Here is a 16613-nt window from a genome sequence, read left to right as displayed (position 1 = left end):
AAGATGCCTTGTGGTCTTGCTATAATGGTTCTCGGATTTAAATACATTTTACAGGGTTAGCCTAGAGAGCTGGTGTTCTCTGAGCAAAGGAGGTTGATGGTAGACTCTGCAATATACAAAATTATGATAGTTTTACATCAGGTATGTTGTGACTTTGAATGAGTGCCATAAAGACCAGAGCTGTCCAAATGAGGGTCAGCTGCCTGGATACACCAAATATTGATTGAGTGAACAAATATGGTTACGACCACATTTGATGCGCTCTGTGGCAAAATAGCCTGTCGAGAACCTTGATATTTGTCACAATGGTGCAAAATATAGTTTAAGTTTATGTCAGATACGTGGTTTAATTTAGGCCAAATAAGATAGCTATATTGTCTGTGTGTTTGGCTAATGCATACAATGCATGGGTCATGATCATGTCAATTTCTAGACAACATTTCTTAAGTGGCCTCCCACTGTGGACCAATAGCTCGCTTCCTTCACAAACGGTGCTTTTGTTTAACCTGCAGTGCTTGTAATTTCATTGGTTGGTTGATTGGTTTGGTGATATGGGCAGAGCCACAGTAGTGGAAGGATTTTTTTTCCGATTGGAATTTTGATTGGAGGTTTACCAAAGTAATCAATACTTTTTTACTTTTGTGCTATATAACAACTTGAATGTGATTGTAGGAGGTATGATTAATAAGTATGCAGGTGACATTAACATTGGTATCGAAGGCTATTCTAAGCCAACAACATGATATGGATTAATTGAAAAATTGGGTGAAGCATTGGCAGATGAAATTTAATCCTGCTGAGTGTGAGGTAATGTATTTTTGTCAAATAGGGTTAGAATATATACAGTAAATGGTCAGAAACCAAGATATGTTGATGAACTAAGACTAAGAGGTCAATTTTTAAAGTTCCTTGAAAAGGGCAACACAAGTGATTGGAGTGTTGCAGAAGGCATTTGTAATGCTTGCCTTGATAGATCGGGGAATAGAATTTGAATTGCAACTTTACGAAACATTGGTTGGGTTGCATATTTTTTACAAAAGTACTTTATTTACGGGTACAATATACATAATATTTAAGGAAGCACTCCATTTTCACTTGCTCCTCCTCGCTTGACTCAAAGCCATTGATTGTTGGAGCAATCCGTTTTTTGCCAGTCCTCACCAATCAAAATCTGTTGTGCGTAAGTGGCCTTGACTGAGTATCAGCAGATCATACGAATGCAAGGAACAACATGGCTAAGTCCAATCCTCTCATTGCCAGCAAAACCCACATCCTGGAGCTCAGTTGAATTACAATGAGGCAAAGGAATCCTGATTGGTGCACCCTTATGCTTCATACTAAGCGTTTTAGTACGACTGTGATGGACTACCTCATCAGAAATAGGTGAGGAAAACTGGGGCCTTTGACCGGTTGTAGACATAAAATGCTGGAGTAACTCAGCGGGTCATGCAGCATCTCTGGAGAGAAGGAATGGGTGACTTTTCGGGTGGAGACCCTTCTTCAGACTGATGTCGGGAATGGGTGGGACAGAGATAGAATGTAGTTGAAGACACTAAGACTGGTGGGAGAAAAGGGGAGGGGATGGAGAGAGAGAGGGAAAGCAAGGCCTATTTGAAGTTAGAGAAGTCAATGTCCATACCGCAGGGGTGGTAGCTACCCAAGCGAAATACCCCAGCGGTATGAATATTTTGCTTGGGTAGCTTACACCCCAGCGGTATGAACGTTGCCTTCTCTAACTTCAAATAGCCCTTGCTTTCCCTCTCTCTCCATCCCCTCCCCTTCCCAGTTCTCCCACCAGTCTTACTGTCACCGACTGCATTCTATCTGTCCCGCCCACTCCCCTGACATCAATCTAAAGAAGGGTCTCATCCCGAAACTTCACCCATTCCTTCTCTCCAGAAATGCGGCCCGCTGAGTTACTCCAGCATTTTGTGTCTACCTTAGATTTAAACCACCATCTGCAGTTCTTTCCTACACCTTTGATCAGTTACTGAGTGGTTCATTCTTCTGTAAAAGAAGCCATAGGGAGATTGCTATATAGAAGAAAGAACATGCATTTATACAATCACCATCATGATTGTAATGTTTGTTCCAATGTTCTTCGCAATTAAATATTTTTAAAGATTGCTGCTCTTTTATTGATAATCTGACAGTTGGTTTGTACAATGCAAATCCAAAGAGCAATAGAAATAGAACCATGCAGCACAGAAAGAGACCCATTCGGCCCACCTTGTCCATGCTGATCATAGAACCTATGTATGCTAATTCCATTCACCCACATTAGGCACATAACTCTGTGTCTTTCCTAATCGAGTATCACTGTCAATGCTTTTTCAATTTTGTATAGCATCGCCCTCCACCACCTCTTCTTTCAGCTCTTTCCACTTTGTGTGGAGAAAACCTACCCCATGGATCTCCTTTAAATTTCTCCACTTCATCTTAAACTTATCTATATTACTAAAAGTCTGATCTTGACCACTTCCTGATTGCGCTTTATATTGATTTTAGAAAAAACGCTGTCACGTATGGCTGTGATTTTTGGCCATCTTACTCAGAGTCCCTCTTCGCTCATCAGGTGCTGAGGATTTTTCACATCGATGAAAAATAAAAGTTATTCGTGTTTAAAAATGTTGAGATTCTCTGTCAATCACGCCATGAAGGCCACGCCCTTTCTGGTGGGAGGGGGAGGGACTATAAAACCCAAAAGTGTGGGCGTGGCTCAGTCTCTGCAAGATGGAGGAGGGAGAGGTCACGACTCACTGTCTTTAGTGGCCTTGCACCCTGCTTGAAATGGTATGAAACTGCACTTGAATTTGGTGGCCTTGCACCCTGCTTGAAGTGGTAAGAAACTGCACTCGAATTTGGTGGCCTTGCACCCTGCTTGAAATGGAATTTCAAGGAATAGCCGTGAGTCAACTGCCAGCCCACCAGTCGTGAGTGAGTGAGTGAGCTGCCAGCACAACAGGCTTGAGTGACTGAGCCGCCAGCCCAAAAATCCATTTGTCCCACAAAGTCCATACTAGCCCTCTGGAAACCAGTCCCTCCAGCCCATAACACCCATCCAGAAAGCCCCCTCCACTGGTCACCAATGTTGGAATTGGTGGAGAGGTGGAATATTGCGTTGGGGGACCAGCCCTCCCGTGTGATGCTGGGACCCAAAGGGTCCCACTTAGTCTAAATCTAAATTTATCTGCTCTGGGGAAAAATATTTTTTAATCCATAGATCCTTCTATAAAAAGATTCTGACTATACCCTAACTATGCCCCTCACAATTTTATAATCCTCTGGTCACCCCTTAGCCCCCTGCGTTCCAGTGAGAATAAACCCAGCCTATCCAATCTCTAACAATTATATCCTCCAGTCCAGCAAAATCCTGGTGAATTTTCTTTTGCCCACTTTTAATGCTACCTGTACCACATTCTTCCTCTTAGTGTGTTGACCAGAACTGTTGCCCGATATTCCCAGAATTACCAAAATTTTGTGTACAGGACCAAGTAAAGTTAAACCAACATAACATCCCAACTTTTGTTCTTAACCCTTCATCCTATGCAGGAAGCATACCCAATTTTTGTTCACAACCTTATTCTCCTGTATCACCACTTATAAGGATTTATAGACTTGCAGCCTAATGACCTTCTATACATCAGTGTGACTTTACAAATGATCTATATCATTGGACAACAATCTTCGCTACAACTCCAACTTTCATGCCATTTACAAAGTTACCATCTACATTCTTATCCAAGTAATTTATGCATTTTACAAACAAAAAAAGGTCCCAGCAGGCATTCCCTGCAGTAGGCTACCTGTTGTAGATTTTCACCCGTCCACCACTACCCTTTATCTCCTATCACCCAGCCAATCAACCAGTTGTATAACATATTGATGAGGCTACATTTGGAGTCTTGTATTCAGTTTTGATCTCCCATGCTATAGGAAATATATTGTTAAGGTGGGAAGAGTGCAGAGAAGACTTTTGAGGATGTTGCCAGGACTCGGGCCTGAGCTATAATGAGAGATTGGACAAGCTAGGACTTTATGCCTTGGAGTGCAGGAGGCTAAGGGGTGATTGTATAGAGGTGTACAGACACATGCGGGGAATTGGTAGGATGAATTCACAGTCGTTTACCCAGGCTAAGGGAATCAAGAACCAGAACACTTAGATTTAAGGTGAGAGGGGGGGAAATTAAATCGGAAACTGAAGTGCAACTTTTTCCACCAAGGGGGTGGTTGGTATATGGAATGAGCTGCCAAAGGTGGTAGTTGAGGCAGGTACAATAACAACATTTAAAATACACTTGGACAGGTGCATGGATAGGAAAGGTTGAGAAAAATATGGGCCAAATATTAGCAAATGTGACTAGCTTAGATGACTATGATTCTGACTCGAGTTAGAAACTTGATGGTTCAAAAGCATCAATACATAATCTACTCCAATACCAGGTGAGTTGAAAAGAATATTTTCAAACAAAAAAATTAAACAAAGATGCAGTCTGCCTACTGTAATGGACACCAGAGATTGTACAGCACCCACATAAGAACAGTGTGTTCTACTCGTGTCCTAGCCAATTATATTTTACATCAGTCAATACCAACACAGTCAAAATAAGACACGATGTGCTGGAGTAACACAGTGGGTCAAGCAGCATGTCTGGAGAACATAGATAGGCGATGTTTTGGGTTGGGACCCTTCTTCAAACATATTGAGAGGGGGGAGGAGAGGGGGGTAGAAAGCTGGAAGAGAAAAGGGCCAGGACTAAGTCTGACAAGTAATAGGTGGATACTTCGACATGCCCCTCCTCTCCTCCAGCTTGCTTCCCACCGCCCCACCCCATCACAATCAGCCTGAAGAAGGGTCCAGACCCGAAAAGTCACCTATCCATGTTCTTCCAAGATGCTGCCTGACCTACTGAGTTACTCTAGCATTTTGTCCTCTTTGTAAACCAGCATCTGCAATTCTTTGTTTCTACCAGTACAATGAACTCATTTACTTCTGCAAATCATTGCTAGCATGGAATGGATGTTGAATTTCAAAATTGGGATTCTATGTGAGATTTAAGATTTTAATAAGTTAACACATTGCATAACATAATGAATTTATATATGGCTGGTATCAGAATAGTACTGTACTGACAATGTGTGGGTTGTTTAGCAGACAAGCTGATCAGAATCACAACAGAACTGGAGCAAAATTAACATGGAATATGACAAATGTGTTCAGTAAATACCAAATGTTTGACATGCTGCATGTTTTAGGCAGGGCAAATTAAATATCCATTCAAACCACTTAGAATTTCCGATATCATTTAGTCAGTAGAGCAGAAGTATGAGAAATATGTCAAAAACAAATGGGAGCCATTGGTTTTTGCAACAATGAGTTAATCAGTAGGCAGTTTACTAGAATTCTTGAAGGCTGCCAATAAAAAAATTAGCTAAATTTACAATGGTTAGGACCAAGATTGGTTCAGCAAGAGAATGGAGAAAGACGGCAGATATGGCAAGAGCTAAGAATTCCAAAAGCTCTTGAACTCTGCTCATGAAGATATCCATTCTTTTCCCAGTGCTCAACAAACGTCAGCTGCTATTTCTTTGACAAATTCTCAAAAGTATTTAAAATGTTCCCAATCTATTTAACAGTGGACTTTCTTTCACTCTGTCTTGCTCAACTATTTATTCTCTAATTGATGTCCATAATTGAAAACAATTGCAAAAATCAGTGATGATAAAATACGGTAAGGAAATGTTTACAGATGCATCTATTTGCCAATGTGACTTGACACCTTGAGAAAATAGGTCATAATTAGAAAACTGGAAAAAGTATTGACTAAATTAAATTCTCCACTCTAGTTCATTAAGCATTGAATCAATTCTCAATATGGTTTATCGAGACTTGAATGTGGTCACCCATCCTAGACCACATATATTCTTGCCAATGTGCTCGGAACCTAATGCTTGGATGCCTAGATATAAAACGTGCACATTTATTTTATATTTCTTAAAGGTAATAGAAAGAAAATACTGGTTTGATATTGTTTCAATAGAGGTGCATATTATGGATTGAAAAACATCTTTTGCATGTTACAATTAATATAAAAATCTTAAAGCATATCGCATTTTTTTTTTAACATCATGCATCACTTGAAATAGTTAATTATAGTTTGCTCCATAGTTTTACAACTAATTCATTTTGTAACTCATCTCATTCTTCCTGTCCTCGGCATGTTTCAGATGTAGGTATGTAAGAACAATAGAAATGGGAGTAGACCATTCCTTCTGCTGGCTCTGCCATTCAATAAGACCTGGCTGATATTGCCATTTTCCTACACCAGCCCTCTATCCCAATTCTTTTAATATTTAAAAAATCAATTGCCTTAAAATGCTATGACTGAGCCTCAAACTGCTTGGGAAAAGAATTTCAAAGATTCATTACCTTCTGGGTGAGAAACAAAGACTTTTCCTCTGTGTTCTGAATGGGCAAAGCTTAGTTTGAGACCGTGCACCCGAGCTGTAGCTGGGTCCTGATTAAAGTCTGTATATTTGCAATGGAATGAGAACTTGGATGAGGCATTTAAAGTTAATGGTAGCTGAACACTGGGATGTAGAGTCAAAAGGCATCAAGAGACAAGAGAGAGAATATGGAGCCATAAGTGAAGGCCTCAAAACAAAGATATGTCTCTGTTGGGTAGTTTGATATCATTAGGTGAGCAGTAACCTGGCTATACCTGAAAAATGACACACTTGATCTATGAGACATTATAGCGGTATTTAAGGCAGACATTCAAAATGAATCTATCTAATTTGAAGATAACAGTACAGTTTTCCAAAAGTTTGGATAGTTGAACTGGTCTTGAATCACCATTACTAAGGCGCTTAGGAAAAGGGGTTGACAGCAAAGACGACTGTGGTTATGTAGCAAGGCTGCATTAAATGTCAGAATTCAAATAACGTACCTGTGTCATTCATATAAAATTGCTGCTCTGAGGTCTGCCTGATAACTGGTGTCATGAAACTCCCATAATGGATCAATAAACTATAAATGCAATTGGGAAAGTTGCAAGATGAATGTTCAGCATGAAAACAGTACCATCATGGTCTGGTACTAGAGTTAGAGCAGCTCGAGGAGAGAGAGATTGGGATATCTGCACAAAATGTTTGAGCATGGCTGAACTAGCTTTGAATAGCCCTGACAAAGATAAAGGCCATGGGATAGGTATCTAAAAGGGAGGTGTGTAGGGCAAAGCTTCAAAATCGAAATAGTGGTGCAGAAGAAAGTGTGAGCAGGAGTTGTATACTTGCCCCGTAAAGCTTGTCACAGTCTGAAACACTGTGTCAGTTCCTCATAGTCCCTGATTCCCAATCTTTCAATAATTTATCTGTCTCCAGTGATTGAGCCATTTATGAAGAAGAGTCTCGACCCGAAACGTCACCCATTCCTTTGCTCCATGGATGCTACCTCACCTGCTGAGTTTCTCCAGCATTGTTGGCTACGAGCCATTTATGATTCACTTCCTTGTCGTAGGTTTCAGTTTATTATTGTCACGTAGCGAGGTAGTGAAAAGCATTGTTTTGCATGCTACCCAATCAGATCAGATAATACGATACATAAATACAATTGGTAGAAGAACAAAGGGGAAGATACATCTATCTATATTACTAAAACTCTGTTCTTGATCGGTTTTGGCGATCTGTGCTGCGATTTCCGAGAGAACGCCGCCACCTACGGCCGTCATTTTTGGCTACCTCGCTCAGAGCCCCCCTCCGCCGCATGTGTGCCGAGGATTTTTCCCGTCGATGAAATATGACAGAGATATTAATGATTTTACAAAATTCCCCATTCTCTCTGCTGCTCCTGCTGGTGGGATGGGGGAGGGACTATAAAACCAGGAAGTGGTGTGCCCCAATCAGTCTCTACAACATGGAGGTCTGAGCTCTGAATGACTGAACAAATGTCTACACAGCTGTGAGTAAGTACCCTTAATTTGGTTTGAAAATGAAAATTTGGTTATGGTTAGTTTGAAGGAAAAAAGCACTGATGGTTGTTTGGGGGGTTTGGGTTCTCTCTCTCTCCCCCCCCCCCCCCCCCCTCTCTTCCCCCCCCCCCACCCCCCTCTTCCCCCCCCCCCCCCCCCCTCTCTTCCCCACCCCCCCTCTCTTCCCCCCCCCCCACCCCCCCTCTCCTCCTCCCCCCCCCTCTCCTCCTCCCCCCTCCTCTCTCCCCCCCCTCCTCTCCCCCCCCTCCTCTCCCCCCCCTCCTCTCCCCCCCCCCCCCCCCCTCCCCCCCTCCCCCCCCCCCCCTCCCCTCCCCCCCCCCCTCCCCCCCCCTCCGCTTCCCCCCCTCCTCTTCCCCCCCCTCCTCTTCCCCCCCCTCCTCTTCCCCCCCTCCTCTTCCCCCCCTCCTCTTCCCCCCCTCCTCTTCCCCCCCTCCTCTTCCCCCCCTCCTCTTCCCCCCCTCCTCTTCCCCCCCTCCTCTTCCCCCCCTCCTCTTCCCCCCCTCCTCTTCCCCCCCCTCCTCTTCCCCCCCTCCTCTTCCCCCCTCCTCTTCCCCCCCTCCTCTCCCGCCCCTCCTCTTCCCCCCCTCCTCTTCCCCCCCTCCTCTTTCCCCCTCCTCTCTCCACCCTCCTCTTCCCCCCCTCCTCTTCCCCCCTCCTCTCTACATCCTGTCCTCTCCACCCTCCTCTTCCCCTCTCCTCTCCCCATCCTCCTCTCCCCTCCTCCTCTCTCCACCCTCCTCTTCCCCCTCCTCTGCCCAACCTCCTATTCCCCCCTCCTCTCTCCATCCTCCTCCCCACCCTCCTTTCCCCTCTCCTCTCCCCTCCCTCCTCTTCCCCCCTCCTCTTCCCCCCCTCCTCTTCCCCCCCTCCTCTTCCCCCCCTCCTCTTCCCCCCTCCTCTTCCCCCCTCCTTTTCCCCCCTCCTTTTCCCCCCTCCTCTTCCCCCCCTCCTCTTCCCCCCCTCCTCTCCCCTCCCTCCTCTTCCCCCCCCCTCCTCTTCCCCCCCCTCCTCTTCCCCCCCCTCCTCTTCCCCCCCCTCCTCTTCCCCCCCTCTCTTCCCCCCCCTCCTCTTCCCCCCCCTCCTCTTCCCCCCCCTCCTCGTCCCCCCCCTCCTCTTCCCCCCCCTCCTCTTCCCCCCCCTCCTCTTCCCCCCCTCCTCTTCCCCCCCCCCTCCTCTCCCCCCCCCTCGCTCTTCCCCCCCCTCCTCTTCCCCCCCTCCTCTTCCCCCCCTCCTCTTCCCCCCCTCCTCGCCGCCCCCCCCCGTCCTCTCCCCCCCCTCCTCTCCTCCCCCCCGTCCTCTCCCCCCCCCCCCCTCTCCCCCCCCCTCCTCTCCCCCCCCTCCCCTCCCCCCCCCTCCTCTTCCCCCCCCTCCTCTTCCCCCCCCTCCTCTTCCCCCCCCCTCCTCTTCCCACCCTCCGTCTCCCCCCCCTCCTCTTCCCCCCCTCCATCTTCCCCCCCTCCTCTCCCCCCCACTCCTTCCCCCCCCTCCTCTTCCACCCCGCCGCTCTCTTCCCCCCCCCGTCCTCGGCCTCCCCCCCCCCTCTCTTCCCCCCCCCCTCCCTTCCGACCCCCCTCCTCTTCCCCCGCTCCTCTTCCCCCCCCCCTCCTACTTCACCCCCCCCTCCTCTTCCCCCCCCCTCCTCTTCCCCCCCGGTTGCCTCTTCCTCCCTCCTCCTCTTCCCCCCCTCCTCTTCCCCCCCCTCGCTCTTCCCCCCTCTTTTCCCCCCCTCCTCTTTTCCCCCCCCTCCTCTTTCCCCCCCCGCCCCTCTTCCCCCCCCTCCTCTTGCTTCCTCCCCCCCTCCTCTTCCCCCCCCTCCTGGCTGTTCCTCCCCCCACTACCTCTTCCCCCCTCCTCTTCCCCCGTCCTCTTCGGACGCCCCCCTCTTCGGCCCCCCCCCCTCTTCCCCCCCCCTCCTCCTCTTCCCCCCCCCCCCCTCCTCCATCCCCCCCCCTCCTCCCTCCCCCCCCCCCTTCCAACCTTTCTATACATCTCCCAGAACAGTGTCTACAGCTTAAGTATATGTCTGTGAGGTGGTATTTCTTTTTGTAATGGAACCCAGAGGTTAAAAGCAAAATTGTATCTAGTACATGATAATTCTTCAAATCAGTGCCCTGCAAAGATTAAGTTCTGAGCTCCTTACTATAGTCATTGTACACTCATGACAGTTTGGCTAAATTCTGCTCTAACTCCATCCTCAAGTTTGCAGATGACTCTACTGTAGTGGGCCGGATCTTAATGTTGTACAGGAAGCTTAGTAACATAGTATCAAGCCACCCACTTCTCCGTCGAGTTCAGCAAGACAAAGAAGCTAGTTGTAGAAACAAAGAACTGCTGATGCTTGAGGAGATTTTGCACTGGAGCAGTTAAAATGTAGAAACAAAGAACCGCAGAACTGCAGAACTGGTTAATACACAAAAGAACGCAAAGTGCTGGAGCTACTCAGCAGGTTAGGCAGCATCTCTGGAGAACATGGATAGGTGACATTTCGGGTCGAGACCCTTCTTCAGACTCAAGTTCAAGTGAGCTTATTGTCATGTGTCCCTGATAGAACAATGAAATTCTTGCTTTGCTTCAGCACACAGAACTTATTAGGCATTTACTACAAAACAGATCAATGTGTCCATATACTATGATATAAATATATACACACATGAATAAATAAAATGATAAAGTGCAAATAACAGATAATTGGTTATCAATAGGGAGGTTTCACGGCAGTCGGGTCACGATCCTTGACCCGTACTGTTGCTAGGCTACTCCAAATGGAGTACACTCGATGAACTGCAGGTAGGCACTTACCATTGTTTCCAGCGTAGCGGGCCGGTTAAAACCCACTGAAATTGTCAATTTTTGCGCTGTAAATAATTATGGAAATCGGGATAAGCGTGTGAGACATTTAGCCTACTTCAGAATTCCAAAAGTGAGGAGAAATTACGGTAGATAAAAACGAGAGCTGAAGGGACAACAACAGCCAGAGTTTTTGGCGAACATTGGCTGTTTGCTCACTGCATTTCATCAACAGTAAGGCATTATTTGTGTTTTTTCTTGATTCCTTTGGCATCTAAAAAGTTTCAGGTGATAAATCTGGCTGTAATTTTTTTAAATCGGCCATGGTTCTCGTGGGTTTTTACATACAAAATGAAAACGCATCTGAAGAAAAAATTACAGCCAGATTTATCACTTCTGAGAATTTTTAGATACCAAAGGAATCAAGAAAAAACACAAATAATGCCTTACTTGATGAAATGGAGTGAGCAAACGAGATAATTCCCAATATTTTCAATGTTTACCAATCACTTTAGCTGCTGTAGTCCCTTCAGTTCTTGCTTCTCTATACCTTCATTTCGCTTCACGTTTGGAATTCTAAAGTTGGGTACATGTCTCTCACACTTACCCCGACTCCCACAATTTTTTTCAGTGCAAAAATTCAACATTTTGGCGGTTTTTAACAGGTAGGAAAGTACGCTTTTCTAGCATTAATAACATATACCGGAAGTTGGATGTCTTCCAGTTGGATTTAGCGGCTCCGTGCGTCGAGCCCTATGACCCAGTGACCTTTCGCGCAACCCCCCTATAATCAAAGTTCCGAGCCAGGTTTAATAGCCTGATGGCTGTGGGGAAGTAGCTATTCCTGAACCTGGTTGTTGCAGTCTGAAGGTAGCAGGGAGATGAGTATGTGGACAGGATGTTGTGGGTCTTTGATGATACTGCCAGCCTTTTTGAGGCAGCGACTGCGATAAATCTCGATGGAAGGAAGGTCAGAGCCGATGATGGACTGGGCAGTGTTTACTACATTTTGTAGTCTTTTCCTTTCCAGGGCACTCAGGTTGCCGAACCAAGCCACGATGCAACCGGTCAGCATGCTCTCTACTGTGCACCTGTAGAAGTTAGAGACAGTCTTCCTTGACAAACCCACTCTCCGTAATCTTCTCAGGAAGTAGAGGCACTGATGAGCTTTCTTGATAATTGCATTAGTGTTCTCGGACCAGGAAAGATCTTCAGAGATGTACACGCCCAGGAATTTGAAGCTCTTGACCCTTTCAACCATCGACCCGTTGATATAAACAGGGCTGTGGGTCTCGTTATTGACTTAAGGAAACAAGGTAGTGTACATGTCCCAGTTAGCATCGATGGTGCCAAAGTGGAAATGGTCAAGAGCTTAAGATTCCTCGGCATAAATCACTCACAATTTGTCCTGGACCAGCCACCTTGAACCTCCGGTCAAGAAAGCATGCCGATGCCTCTAGTATCTCAGAAGGCAAAGTTTGGCATGTCACCACTAACTCTAACCAACATCCACAGATGCATTAGAAGGCATCATGTTGAGCTGCATCACTACTTGGTTTGGTGAACAACTCTGCACAAGACCCTGAACAATGACTGAAAGTTGATGATGTAGCCTAGTCCATTACACGCTAGCCTGCTATCCTACACCATCGATTGTGCCAACACCTCACGCTGCCTCTGGAAAGCATTCAATGTAATAAAGGACAATTTGCACCTGGGTCATTCCCTCTTCTCTCTCCTGTTGGGCAGAAGATGCAAAAACTTGAAAGCCATGTTACCAGATTCAGTAATAGCTTGTTCCCAGCTTTTATCATACTAATGGTGCTGTCATAAGCACCTGATCTCCCTCATTAGGGCCCTTATACTTTTATTTTATCTGCACTTTCCCTCTATAACACTAATTTGCCCTCTGGTGTTTTTCTCTGCATGTTCCAGGGTCAAAGTCCAATGTCTGCGGTGAATGGGACAATGACCTAGGTCATGGTAGTTCAGTTCAGAAGTGCCATAGTGCCATCTCTTCACACTGTGTTTTTGATTTTCTGTTTTTGGAATGAATTCTGTTTTTAATTTGTGTCTCTGTGATGTCTTTATTACTTATTTTATTCTGATTATATGTTTTACTATGTAAGGTGTCCTTGAGATTTTGTATGAAAGGCGCCCATTAAATATAAAATTTATTATTATTATTATACAGCATGAAAACAGGTCCTTCGGCCCATCTTGTCCATGCCAACTTTGGCATTCTGCACTAGTCTCATTTACCTACATTTAGCTGCTAGCCATCTTAAACCCCTTCTATCCACATATCTGTCCAAATGTTGTAATTGTATTCACTTCTGTAACTTCCTCTGGCAGCTCATTCTAGACATGGACTATCCTCCGAGTGGAAAAAATGAAATGCTATTAAACAATCTTTTTTTTAAATTGATGGTGCAACCCATTCTTTTATTCTATACATTTAAAAACTTGCAATTGGAAACGTTGTCCAATTTTCATTTTCAATCATCTTCAAAGGAAAGGAAAGCACAGAAACTATTCCAGTAAAAATGCATTTTAAACATTCATTGTTTAAACAAACATAAATATTTTTAAAATTACATTAAAACAACAGAACCGGCTACGTAGCTTCCTGCTGTGGTAGTAATTCAGGGCATAATTTGAAGTGAGATTCTGAGCAAAGGCAATTACAGTAAAGTCACTTCTGCAGTTTTGTATCCCAAGGGCAGGGCTGTTCATGTTCAAACAGAGATCGACGGATAACAGAAAAGATTGAGAAGATTTGGGTAACTCATTTATGCAAAAAAATTCTGTTTTTCAAATCATGTTCGATTTGTGTCCAGATTTTGCTTATAGTTGGGCAAAACAACATTAGTATTTTCAGGCCATTGTCTGAATCATTTGTGATTCACTCAGTGCTGTGCATTAGTTACTGACATCAGGCTGCAGGTTAAACGTACCAGATTTTAAAAAAAGAACATGGTCTGCATGTCTCTTTTAAACTTTGTCCCTCTCACCTCATTCCTGCAGTCTGTCTCATCATTCTTTGTGATGCGGTCACCACGATGATGTCATCTGCAAACTTATAGATGGAGTTGGAGCTGAATTTGGCCGCACCATTGAGTGTATAAGGAGTTCAGTAGGGAACTGAGAATGCATCCTTGAGGTGCTCTGGTGGAGCATGTTTTGTCACCGATCCTCGCTGATTACGGTCTGTGGGTCAGAAAGTCGATAATCCAGTGACGGGAGGGAGATAGGTCAAGGAGTTTGGAGATGAGATTGGTTGGGGGTTGTGGTGTTGTAGGCAGACCTATAGTCAATAAATATGAATCTAGCATAGATTCCGATTCAGATTCAGATTCAGATTCAGATTCAATTTTAATTGTCATTGTCAGTGTACAGTACAGAGACAACGAAATGCATTTAGCATCTCCCTGGAAGAGCGACATAGCAAATGTCCTTGTTCAGGTGATCCAGAGATGAGTTTAGGGCAGGGAGATAGCAGTTTCTGGGGATCTGTTTCAATGGTAGACAAATTGTAGTGGAACAAGAATGTCTATGAAGCTGGAATTAATTTGCACCATCGCCAAGCTCGAAGAATTTCATGATCGTAGATGTCACGACCAATGGACAAAGTCATTAAGACACACCACCTTACTTTGGCATGATAGATGATAGTGGTCTTCTTAAAGCAGGTGGAGACCTCAGAATGGAGTAATGAGAGGTTAAGGAAGTCTGTGAATACCAGTGCCAGCTCATCCACAGATACACTTGAGACTGGTGGGGTGGGTGACGTACCTCCAGCGAGTGTAGAATGCGTTCTTATCGGAGACCACCAATAGTTGTCAGCAAGACAGCTATTGGAGCACAATGCTACATATTTTACGTTAACTATTCCCTGGGAGATTGCCGTGACCTTTTACAAAACACTCTTGTGTGTATTTTGTATTTCAACATTTTCATCAAATGACACGAGGTTTGTGAATTTTCTATTGCAATAAGCGAGTTCGGTATTCCGAAAAATGCAAGGAATCATGGGATTTGTCAAAGGTTATTCGCCATAAAGAAAAAGCGAAGAAAGAGCTGGCTGTATAGACTGTGTATAAATTCTTATCTTTATTCATAATTTGTGTAAAAAAAAATATTTAATCTGATGAACGGGGGTGCCAGGTAGCGGGAGAGCAGGATATAACAGCGGGAGAGAGGGGGCAGATGCGAGTGGGAGACGGGAGAGTGCGCACACAGACCCGCGCCTCATCAGCAGCCAGGATCGAACCTGGGTCCCCGGCGCCGCAAGTGCTGCCGGACCGCCACTCGAGATGTCCGGTGCGGTCCCAGATCGATGGGATACTGGTGGCCCCAGGCCCACAGCCAGCATGAACAAGAAGAAGCACCAACTGCAGCTCAACACCGCCTCGCCATCCGACCTGACGGGACACCGGCGGCCCCAGGCCCACAGCCTGCGCAGAGAAGAAGCACCACGTCCAGCCCAACCCCCTCCAACTCCCGAGGAACCCGCTCCCCGACAGGCTGGGGACCGCCAGCCACACCCCCAGCCCCACCCAGCAGCTGCCGGTCAACCACCCCGGCGCTGGTGAAAGCCGAGCACCAGCCATCAACGGGGATACACACAAAGCACCCAAGTGTATCCCCGCCGACCGAGGGGGCCAGCCGACAGCCACTGGACAAGGAGAGAGGCATAGCCCACTCAGCAGCACGATCTCACTCACTCACCGAAGCATAAAGCAATAAAAACGACAAAATCATCGTAGCTTTGTACAAAGGAACAATAAATACAACTAGTACAGTTTGAAAGCTGTATTTTCTTACCTAGAAGAATCAAAGCTGGAAAATACGAATGAAATGAAGATTCAGCTGCTCAGCTACCAACAATGTTTATGGTGAGTGACCTATGACCTTCGCATGCGCAGTCGGAATACCTAACTCGCTTATTTGTGCAAAAGCGCTGCTCATGGTTAATGATCATGATTTGTTTTTGTCAAAACTTTTCAAACTGCAGGCACACTCTAAAATACCCAATGACTGCCACCACAGCAGTCTGTGGCAATGAATTGCACAGATTCACCACCCTCTGACCAATGAAATTCCTCCTCATCTCCTGAAGGTATATCCTTTTATACTGAGGCTCTGCCCTCTGGTCCAAGGCTCTCCCACTAGTGGTAATGTATTCTCTCCACATCCACTATCCAGGCCTATCACTATTTGGCAAGTTTCAAGGAGGTCCCCTCTTATCCAACAAATCTCCAGCGAGGATAGGCCCCATGCCCCAGTGTTCATCATACATTAACCCAATCATCCGTGAGATCTTTCTCGTAAACCTCCACCAGACCCTCTCCAATGCCAGCACATTTCTCAGATATGGGATGAGACGGTGACACAGTGGTAGAGTTGCTGCCTTACAACGCCCGAGACCAGAGATCAATCTTGACTACGGGTTCTGTCTGTACGAAATGTTTATGTTCTCCCCGTCACTGCGTAGGTTTTCTCCCAGAGTTCCTGTTTCCTCCCACATTCCAGAGACGTACATAGAAGAGAGAAGTTACTGGTTTTTAGAACAGGTTATCTCTTCAATAGTATCATGGGTGTTTGAGAGAATAGACCAAGTATTTTGATTACTTTTTTCCTTAATCCTTGCTATAATAGCTAGCTTTGAATATCCCCATCTTTATGAATATTTCTTCCTGCACATCTAACCTGTCAACTATGACCACACAAAATGAAAGGATGTTTGACTATCATTATCTGTGCCAGCTGTTTGAAACAGATTTCCAAGTATTCTTGATCTTTTCCCATTAAATCCCTGCTTCACTTGCACAA

The 16613-nt window shown here is 45.5% G+C and overlaps 1 protein-coding gene and 1 long non-coding RNA gene across 2 annotated transcripts in view; both read left to right on the top strand.

Moving 5' to 3' along the window:
* ube2r2 (ubiquitin conjugating enzyme E2 R2) overlaps positions 1-16613 on the top strand; it is a 68570-nt gene that overhangs the window by 3397 nt on the left and 48560 nt on the right. The gene's annotated exons all lie outside the window — the stretch shown is intronic.
* LOC116980050 lies at positions 791-15835 on the top strand. The gene is made up of 3 exons (XR_004413841.1): positions 791-802; positions 4723-4726; positions 15707-15835. It is a non-coding gene; the product is annotated as an uncharacterized LOC116980050 (long non-coding RNA).

Source organism: Amblyraja radiata, chromosome 1, assembly GCF_010909765.2.
Source record: "Amblyraja radiata isolate CabotCenter1 chromosome 1, sAmbRad1.1.pri, whole genome shotgun sequence".
Classification (NCBI taxonomy): domain Eukaryota; kingdom Metazoa; phylum Chordata; class Chondrichthyes; order Rajiformes; family Rajidae; genus Amblyraja; species Amblyraja radiata.
This window is presented reverse-complemented; position numbering and strand designations above follow the sequence as displayed.